This window comes from Dermochelys coriacea, chromosome 13, assembly GCF_009764565.3.
Source record: "Dermochelys coriacea isolate rDerCor1 chromosome 13, rDerCor1.pri.v4, whole genome shotgun sequence".
Taxonomy (NCBI): domain Eukaryota; kingdom Metazoa; phylum Chordata; order Testudines; family Dermochelyidae; genus Dermochelys; species Dermochelys coriacea.
In genome coordinates, this window is record NC_050080.1 from 31,823,351 (window position 1) to 31,833,413 (window position 10,063).

The 10,063-nt window shown below is 46.4% G+C and overlaps 1 long non-coding RNA gene across 1 annotated transcript; it reads left to right on the forward strand.

Moving 5' to 3' along the window:
* The first annotated feature begins 2,062 nt into the window (after positions 1-2,062).
* LOC122456499 lies at positions 2,063-9,822 on the forward strand. Its single transcript, XR_006275419.1, has 3 exons — positions 2,063-2,287; positions 9,316-9,318; positions 9,812-9,822. It is a non-coding gene; the product is annotated as an uncharacterized LOC122456499 (long non-coding RNA).
* Positions 9,823-10,063: the final 241 nt, after the last annotated feature.

The following is a 10,063-nucleotide window of genomic DNA, read 5'->3' on the forward strand; positions in this document are numbered from 1 at the left end:
AAATAGGAACTATATTAGCAATTCTCCAATCATTCGGTACTACTCCTGAGTTTACAGATTCATTAAAAATTCTTGCTAATGGGCTTGCAATTTCAGGTGCCAATTCCTTTAATATTCTTGGATGAAGATTATCTGGGCCCTCCGATTTAGTCCCATTAAGCTGTTTCAGTTTTGCTTCTACCTCAGATATGGTAATATATACCTCTATATCCTCCTTCCCATTTGTCATGCTACCATTATCCCCAAGATCCTCTTTAGCCTTATTAAAGACTGAGGCAAAGTATTTGTTTAGATATTGGGCCATGCCTAGATTATCTTTAACCTCCACTCCATCCTCAGTGTTAAGCGGCCCCACTTCTTCTTTCTTAGTTTTCTTCTTATTTATATGGCTATAGAACCTTTTACTATTGGTTTTAATTCCCTTTGCAAGGTCCAACTCTACTCGACTTTTAGCCTGTCTCACTTTATCCCTACATGTTCTGACCTCAATTAGGTAGCTTTCCTTGCTGATCCCTCCCAACTTCCACTCCCTGTATGCTTTCTGCTTCTTCTTAATCACCTCTCTAAGATGCTTGCTCATCCAGCTTGGTCTACAACTCCTTCCTATGAATTTTTTCCCCTTTCTTGGGATACAGGCTTCTGATAGCTTCTGCAGTTTTGATTTAAAGTAATCCCAGGCCTCCTCTACCTTTAGATCCATAAGTTCTTCAGTCCAATCCACTTCCCTAACTAATTTCCTTAATTTTTGAAAGTCAGCCCTTTTGAAATCAAAAACCCTAGTTGCAGATTTATTTTTGTTAATCCTTCCATTTAGTTTGAACTGAATTAGCTCATGATCACTTGAGCCAAGATTGTCCCCTACAACCATTTCTTCTATGAGGTCCTCGCTACTCACCAAAATTAAATCTAAAATGGCATTCCCTCTAGTTGGTTCAGCAACTACTTGATGAAGGAATCCATCAGCTATCGCATCTAGGAAAATCTGAGCCCTATTATTATTACTAGCACTGGTCCTCCAGTCTATATCTGGGAAGTTAAAGTCTCCCATGATCACGCAGTTTCCATTAGTATTTACTTTATTAAAGACATTAAAAAGGGCTCTATCCATATCCAAATTAGATCCCAGAGGTCTATAGCACACCCCAAGCACTATCGTAGGAGAGGCTTTACTAGTTTTCTTCCCCAATGTAATTTTTGCCCACACGGACTCTGTCTTATCCATTGCATCGCTTCTTATTTCTTTACATTCTACCTCATCATTGATATACAATGCTACTCCACCCCCTTTACCTTTGTTTCTGTCTTTCCTAAACAGCACATACCCTTCAATACCTGTAGTCCAGTCATGACTACTATTCCACCATGTTTCTGTTATCTCTATAATACCTGGTTTCACTTCCTGCACCAGTAGCTCTAGTTCCTCCATTTTGTTACCTAGGCTCCTCGCATTGGTGTATAAACATCTTAATTTTTGCTGTTTGGCCTCACTCACATTTTGTACCCTATTAGGCACAGTCATTCTACATTCTCTTGGCAGGTAAGGGCCTCCAGGCCGTCAACCAGGAGAACTAGGCCCTGGACCTGACCTCTATAGTCTGGGGGAGGATGACCCTTTATCAGTAAACCTCAATCTAGGTGCCAAGTCCATCACAATGCCCCCTTCTCCCCTCCCAAGCCTACTGCCTGAGACGCTTCTCCTACTCTTGCATCTGGGGAGCCCCCTGAACTGTCCACCTGCCGGGCTGCAGCGGACACCAAGCTTTCATCCACCAGGCTTGTGGAGGTGATGGCCAGCGCTGAGCTTTCTGGGGCATTCCCCTCTTGCAGCAGGGAGTTGTTCTCAGAGCTGCTTGGGGGTCCCGACTCAGTCAGTGTCCCCCTGATGCCCAGGCTGTGGGTGCCAATTCGTAGATGTCATAGAGGAGCTGTAGCAGGGTGATTACCTGCTCCGGCCTTAAAGGGCTTAAAACAGCCCAGAAGAGCAATCAGGGCTCAACTGGCCCTTATAAGAGGGCAGTGGGCCAGGAGCAGAGAGTCTCCTCTAGCTGTTGAGTGAGACGGGCCTGGCTGCTGGGGAGCGTACCAGGGTACCTGAGGTGAAGCAGGGCTGGGGAAGGCCAGAAGAGCTGGAAGGCTCCAGACTGGAAAAGCCCCAGGCTGCAGGCCTGGTGGATGACCTAAGATAGGTACTGGAGTTTCAGGGGGCAGCCCAAAGGTAGGCAGAGTCAGCAGGTCCAAACCCCCCTTGCCTGTGATGATTGGCTTATACACTGCAGTCTGCCCCAGTGTGTGTGGGCTCAATGGTGACTGGCAGTAGCCAAAGACTGTGGCGAGGTAGGGATAGTGGGTGGGGGTTCCCCAGGGAGGGGAGACCCAGAGATTGGGGGGGTACTGCCAGGGGATAGCACCCTGGATAAAAGGGTCCGGGAGGGACACAGGGGCAAGCAGGACACTGGTCTGCAGAGGGCGCTCCGGAGGCTGGAAGAACTAATTCCCTGAGAGACCAGCAGGAGGAGCCATAGGGATGAGTCCCACCCCATGACATCGGACCCCTGTCCTTCCTGTCTCACCGCTGTGTCTGAGGAGGTGGTGCTGCACCCCTACTGCTCAGCTGCAGCAGACCCTAATCACACTCCCTCCCCCTTCCCATGCTACTGCTATCCCTGGGGTTGTCATCTTCCCTTCCTTGGGGGGAAACCCTCAGGAGGCAGTATTTGTATTCCCCTCTCTGCTTCTGCGCCCAGTGAGGATGTGAGTGGTGAGGAGATGCCTGATCTTCCAGTTAATCAGAGTGCAGGTGACCTGGCAGCTACTGCAGCATCCATATCTCCATCTCAAATGGATGTAACCATGCATATTCCTGAAGAAAAGTGTAGATCAGAGAAGAGTGTGGTAGAGGTGCAAGAAACAGCTGCTGCTGAGTTTAGTTCCTTAAGTCTAGATGATCCAGGACTGTGGACCCACTTGGGCGGTCCCACCCACTGAGGGACTTCGATGTACTGCATTGGCCATAGTAAGTGAAAAACTTCATGTTCCACAAAGACAATGAAAATAGAAGTGTCCATCTAACACATTACTGGCGTGAAATCCCCAATGGTGCCAAAGTGGAGAGGTCATGGCTTATGTACTCAGAAACCCAGAATACTGCATACTGTTTTTGTTGCAAACTCTTCCAGTCTAATGTTCCAGCCACAAAAGGACTGGAAAAATCTGGCTAGAAATCTGGCATGCCATGAGAAGGCAGCAAATCACCAGAGAGCATTCTATAGGTGGAAAGAGCTTGGGATGAGACGAAGGTTAAAGACCACCATAGATGATCAGCATCAAGAGAAGAGTGCATCAGAGTCTCTTTACTGGCAAAATGTTCTGAAAAGGCTCATTGCCGTTGTGAGAATGCTTGCTATCCAAAACCTAGCACTGCGTGGCACTTCAGATCAGCTGTATGTGCCAAACAATGGAAACTTCCTTAAAATTGTGGAGCTGATGGCTGCGTTTGATGCTGTACTCCAGGAGCATCTAAGAAGAGTCACCACCCAAGAAATGTACACACCGCTACCTTGAAAAAACAATTCAAAAATGAGATCATACAGTTACTGGCAACAAAAGTCAAACAGAAGATTGTGGCAGATCTGAAGTCAGCAAGATATTACTCTGTTATTCTGGACTGCACACCTGACATCAGCCATACGGAACAAATGACTTTAATGGTGCATATTGTAACAACAACAGAATCTAGTGAAAATGTCCCTGCAATGGTGACTGTCAGAGACCATTTTCTAGAATTTATTGACACTGATGACTACAGGAGCTGGTATGACAAATGTGCTTCTTAAAAAGCTGGAAGATACGGGAATTGCAATAGCTGACATGAGAGGTCAGGGCTACGATAATGGTGCCAACATGAGAGGAAAGAACAGAGGAGTGCAGACATGGATCCGAGAGCTAAACCCTCGAGCTTTTTTTTCCCCATGCAGTTCTCATTCATTGAACTTGGTGTTCAGTGATGCAGCATCAGCTTCTAGTGAGGCTGCTGAATTTTTTAATGTAATTCAAAGCATCTATGTATTTTTCTCTGCATCAACTCATTGATGGCAAAATTTTGAAGCAACATCTGGGAACATCCTCTCTGACCCTGAAACCACTGAGTGCCACACAATGGGAAAGTCGAGTGGAGGCGATAAAGCCTATCAAACATCAAATTTGGAAGATATATGATGCCAGAGTTTCCATGATGGAGGATAATGCTATGACAGGAACTGTTTTTGTGGGAGAACAGTGGCAGAGGGAAATGGAATCACCAGAATCATACATAACTTCAAATTTCTGTGTGGCTTAGTGTTGTGGCATGACATACTGTTTGAAATAAATGTTGTAAGCAAGAGACTCCAAGGTGTTGACCTGGATGTATCTGGAGCAATCGAATAACTGGACAAAGCAAAGTCATACCTACAGTCTTACCAGTCAGATGAGAGATTTCAAAACATTCTGAAGAGTGCACAGAAGTTGGCAGAGGAACTTCACACTGAAGCTATTTTCCCACCCATTCAAGAATACAAGAGTCACCGAAGAAGACGACAACATTTTGATTACGAGGCATGGGATAATCCCATAAGAGACCCATTCTTTAACCAGGTGCTAGATTGTGCAATACAGTCAGTTGAACATTTCATGCAGCTCAAGGAACACAGCAGTATATTTGGGATGTTGTAGGATATTCCAAAACTCTTCACTATACCTGAAGACCTACACCAGCAATGCAGGGCACTAGACACAGTGTTGACACATTATGACATGCGCGATATTGATGCGAGTGATTTAGGTGTTGAACTGAAAACCTTTTCAAGATACATTCCAGAACAGCCTTTGGAGTTGATCCTGCTGAAATGTAAGTGCACAAGTAAGATGATCACCCTTTTTCCAAATGCTTTTGTTGCTCTGCGCATACTTCTAACACTTCCCGTAACTGTTGCCAGTGGAGAATGCAGCTTCTCCAAGCTGAAGTTTATAAAAACACATCTAGGCTCCATAATGACACAGGAGAGGCTGGTCAGCCTTGCAATCATCTCAATAAAGCATGAGCTGGCCCAGAATGTGGACCTTCAGGAAGCAGTTCAAATCTTTGCAAACAAGAAGGCATGGAAAGCACCACTTTGATTATTGAAACAGATAAAAATACCAGGTGTTTACTATGCAGACAAGAAAAGTTACATTTGCTATTCAGGCATTTGAAAGTTAAGTGTTACTTAAAATTTTTGAACAAGGCATTTTAAGTAGTTAGTTCTCCTTTATTGGGACAGGAAGCAGAGCAGTACCATGAGAGGAGTAGAACAGGAAGAAGACAGAATTGAGACCTTTCAAAGTTTTGGCCCAAGCGAGGGGGCAGGGGGGCATCATTTGAGCTCCCTGCCTCAGGTGCCAAAATGTTGTGGGCTGGCCCTGGTATGATTCCTGGACATACACAAATCTGTCGCCATCCTAGGACCCCTCCTTCTCTTGAAACCTTCCATTCCCCTATTCCTTCCATTTCCCCCATCCATGCTGATGCATTTTTTCCGTTTGACTCTCTCCTCTGGTTGTTGTCTTTTAATAAAAGAATTGTTTGTTTGAAAGCAATCTTGATTCTATTAAGTGAAAGCAAAAAGAGCACTGCAAAACAACATACATACAGCTATGTTAAGGCCCCTTCTTGCATCATGTGCACCAATCACCTCCTAGCATTACAAGCACTGCAACAAATATTAATGGCTTTCAGCTTCAAATTGCTGCCTCAAAGCATCCCTGATCCTTATGGCCCCATGCTGTGACCCTCTAATAACCCTGTTCTCTGGCTGTTCAAACTTAGCCTCCAGGCGTTGAGCCTCTGCGATCCAGCCCTGAGTGTAGCTGTCATAAATATAAAGGGAAGGGTAAACACCTTTAAATCCCTCCTGGCCACAGGAAAAACCCTTTCACCTGTAAAGGGTTAAGAAGCTAAGATAACCTCACTGGCACCTGACCACAATGACTAATGAGGAGACAAGATACTTTCAAAGCTGGGGGAGGAGAAACAAAGGTCTTCTCTATCTGTGTGATGCTTTTGCCAGGACCAGAGCAGGAATGCAGGTTAGAACTCCTGTAAAAAGTTAGTAAGCAATCTAGTTAGATATGCATTAGATTCTGTTTTGTTTAAATGGCTGATAAAATAAGTTGTGCTGAATGGGATGTATATTCCTGTTTTTGTCTCTTTTTGTAACTTAAGGTTTTGCTTAGAGGGATTCTCTATGTTTTGAATCTGATTACCGTGTAAGATGTTTACCATCCTGATTTTACAGAGGTGATTCTTTTACTTTTTCTTTAATTAAAATTCTCTTTTAAGAACCTGATTGCTTTTTCATTGTTCTTAAGATCCAAGGGTTTGGGTCTGTGTTCACCTATGCAAATTGGTGAGGATTTTTATAAAGCCTTCCCCAGGAAAGGGGGTATATTGCTTGAGGGGATATTTTGGGGGAGAGACGTTTCCAAGTGGGCACTTCCCCTGTTCTTTGTGTAACACTTTGGTGGTGGCAGCGTTTAACCTAAGCTGGTAAGAATAAGCTTAGGGGGTCTTTCATGCAGGTCCCCACATCTGTACCCTAGCGTTCAGAGTGGGGAAGGAACCTTGACAGAAGCTTTTACCCTTCCCTTCACAAATATTATGGAGCGCACAGCATGCGGCTATAAGCATAGGAATATCATCAGCAATGTCCAGCTTCCCATACAGGCAATCGCCAGCGGGCTTTTAAATCACACTCCACAGTCATTCTGCACTTGCTCAGCCTGTTGTTGAACTGTTCCTTGCTGCTGTCAAGTTGCCCCATGTATGGTTTCATGAGCCACAGCATTAAGGGGTAGGCAGGGTCTCCCAGGATCACAATGGGCATTTCGACTTGCCCCATGGTGATCTTCTGGTCCGGAAAGAAAGTCCCTGCTTGTAGCTTCTTGAACAGGCCAGTGTTCCGAAAGATGCATGTGTCATGCACCTTTCCGGACCAGCCTGCGTTAATGTCCGTGAAACACCTATGGTGATCCAAAAGTGCCAGGAGAAGCATTGAGAAATACCCTTTGCAATTAATGTACTCGGTGGCTAGGTGCTCTGTTGCCAGAATTGGAACGTGTGTGCAATCTATCACCCCTCCGTGGTTAGAGAAGCCCATTTGTGCAAAGCCATCCACAATCTCATGCAAGTTGCCCAGAGTCACGGTCTTTCGGAGCAGGACGCAATTAATGGCCCTGCACACTTGCATCAACATGAGTCCATTGGTCAACTTTCCCATTCCGAACTGGTTAGCGACCGATCGGTAGCAGTCTGGAGCAGCCAGCTTCCACAGTGCAATCGCCACGTGCTTCTCCAACAGCAGGGCAGCTCTCATTCTCGTGTCCTTGCGTCGCAGGGCTGGTGCGAGCTCATCACACCGTCCCATGAATGTGGCTTTCCTCATGCGAAAGTTCTGCAGCCACTGCTCGTCGTCCCAGACATGCATCACGATATGATCCCACCACTCAGTGCTTGTTTCCCTGAGCCCAAAAGCAACGTTCTACAGTGATCAGCACCTTTGTGAATGCCACAAGCAATCTTGTGTCGTAGCTACTACACGTGGTGAGATCAATGTTGCACTCCCCTTGCCTTTGTAGTTTAAGGAATAACTCCATGGCCACTCGTGATGTGTTGGTCAGTCCGAACAGCATTCTTGTCAACAGCTCGGGATCCATTCCTTGCAGCTAGAAAGAGGCAAGGCAGGGCACGTAGTACACAAACTGTTGAACGATGATGCCAAATGTGGACGGAAGCACAGGGATTGCTGGGATGTGAAGCAATGCATCATGGGGCATTGGAACAGGACCCACAATGCCCCGCGACCCCTTCTGCCTTCCCACAAGTCTTAGTGGCAAAAGAGAAAGAGATGCTCTGTGGGATAGCTGCCCAGAGTGCACTGCTCAGAATAGTGCTGCAAGTGCTGCAAGTGTGAATACGCTATTGCACAGGCAGTTGTCAGTGTGAACACAAAACAGCGGTTTTCCTTCGGCACTCTCTGAGCAGCGCTGTAACTGCCGGTGCTGTACCTTTGCCAGTGTAGATGTGCCCTAGACTCATAGATATTAAGGTCAGAAGGGACCATTATAATCATCTAGTCTGACCTCCTGCACAATGCAGGCCACAGAATCTCACCCACCCACTCCTGCGATAAACCTCTCACCTATGTCTGAACTATTGATGAAGTCCTCAAATCATGGTTTAAAGACTTCAAGGTGCAGAGAATCCTCCAGCAAGTGACCCGTGCCCCATGCTACAGAGGAAGGTGAAAACCCCCCAGGGCCTCTTCTAATCTGCCCTGAAGGAAAATTCCTTCCCGACCCCAAATATGGTGATCAGCTGAACCCTGAGCATATGGGCAAGATTCACCAGCCATATACCCAGGAAAGAATTCTCTGTAGTAACTCAGATCCCACCCCATCTAACATCCCTTCATCCTCCCCTAGGCAGTTAGGAAGGCCTAACTCCTTCAGACCCAAGTAGGGGTCTATGTCAGGCTGTTCCCTGTAAAGAACTTCCTGACCATTGCCTGGCCTCTGGTCAGAGAGGGTCTTGTTAACACTTTATTCTCCTGTCAAAGGGTGGCTGTCCTTTTAAGGGGAGAAGGGCCTCAGACTATATGTGACAAGATTAGGTCAACTAGCCAGGAGGGGAGAATAAAGAACATGTGACTGGCTGATCTGGTGACCCAATCAGGCCACTCATAAAGAAGAGGGAGGTGCTCAATGAGGAGCTGGTAACACTGAAGCAAGGAGGTCCAGGTAGGATAGAGCCTGGGTACCTGGCTTGAGGAAGCAGCTGCAGGGAGTGAGGGGGGTAGTTTGTATGATAACCTAGCTCTGGAGGGCTGGGAACTGCTGTTGCAAGAAGGAAGAGAGAAAGGCTGAACTGTGAGATAGCTCTGGGAAGGTGGGCTGAGGGCTCTTGGTTCTCAGAGTGAAAGGCCACTGGGATTATTACTAGTTCTAGTTCTCCCTCCTCCTGACACAAGGAGGGAGAACTGTTTGAACTGTGGATCCAGTGACTAGCTGGGTGAAGCTGGTGTGGAGTATTAATGGGCATAGGAGCTAAATAAAGTGGATCCTCTCCAGAGGGGGAGGGTTTAAAATTAATTTGGACTGGGTGAGTTACTGAGGAACCCTGTGGAAGAGGGAAACTGAGGCAGGGAGCCTGTGGGGAAGGATGTGGCCATCCTGTTACATCTCCTTTTGATCTTTTGACTTCCAGCCTTATCAAACAAGTTGTGTAACTTGGCTGGAGCCAAGGAAGTAGGTTCTTCACAGCTATTAGCTCAGACATTGTCTCTCAACCCTTGAGATGTTTTATCTGGAGCTGCTGTCTGGCCTTCCTGCTTATTTTCCAACTGTGTGCTATTAAACTAAGCCAACCTCTGCATAGAGTAAACATACTGTATAACTATAGGGGGTTATTAGAAACTATCCCAATAACCAGGTCACACACAACATTCAGACGCTATTACAGATTGGCCCCATGTCCTTCACACTAGTATCCTTTGAATGTGAGTCAGGCAGTATTTTCCTCAATGCTGCTTGGGTGCCTGCAAAGCAGGGAGTGGGTGGGGTGGAAGAACCACTAAGAGCACAGAACAGACCTGCTCCCAGCTCTCAGTACCACTGCCCAGCCCTACCCTGACCCAGATCAGCTGAGAGCTTCAGTTACAGGAGAAGTCCTTATGAGTCCCACTATCTGAGCACATTCAGTTGCTCTGTGGAGATGGTGTATGTGCAGCCCGGTCACCAGTAGGAGCTAGGGGGGAAATGGATTGTACCCCTTGGGTATTAAATATTCAGAAACTACAGCCACTAAATCCTAAGAAGTCTCCACTGAACATATGCAAACTGTTCTTTTTTCAGAGATTTATAACATGGCCAGATATGGACAGATTTTCACTAGGGCAGCAACAGACACACCCCTGACACAAAGGTCACCTCCCCCTGCCCAAATTGAAAGTCTCTACTCCAAAGCATGGAGGCGCTAAAGCTTCTTGAAGAA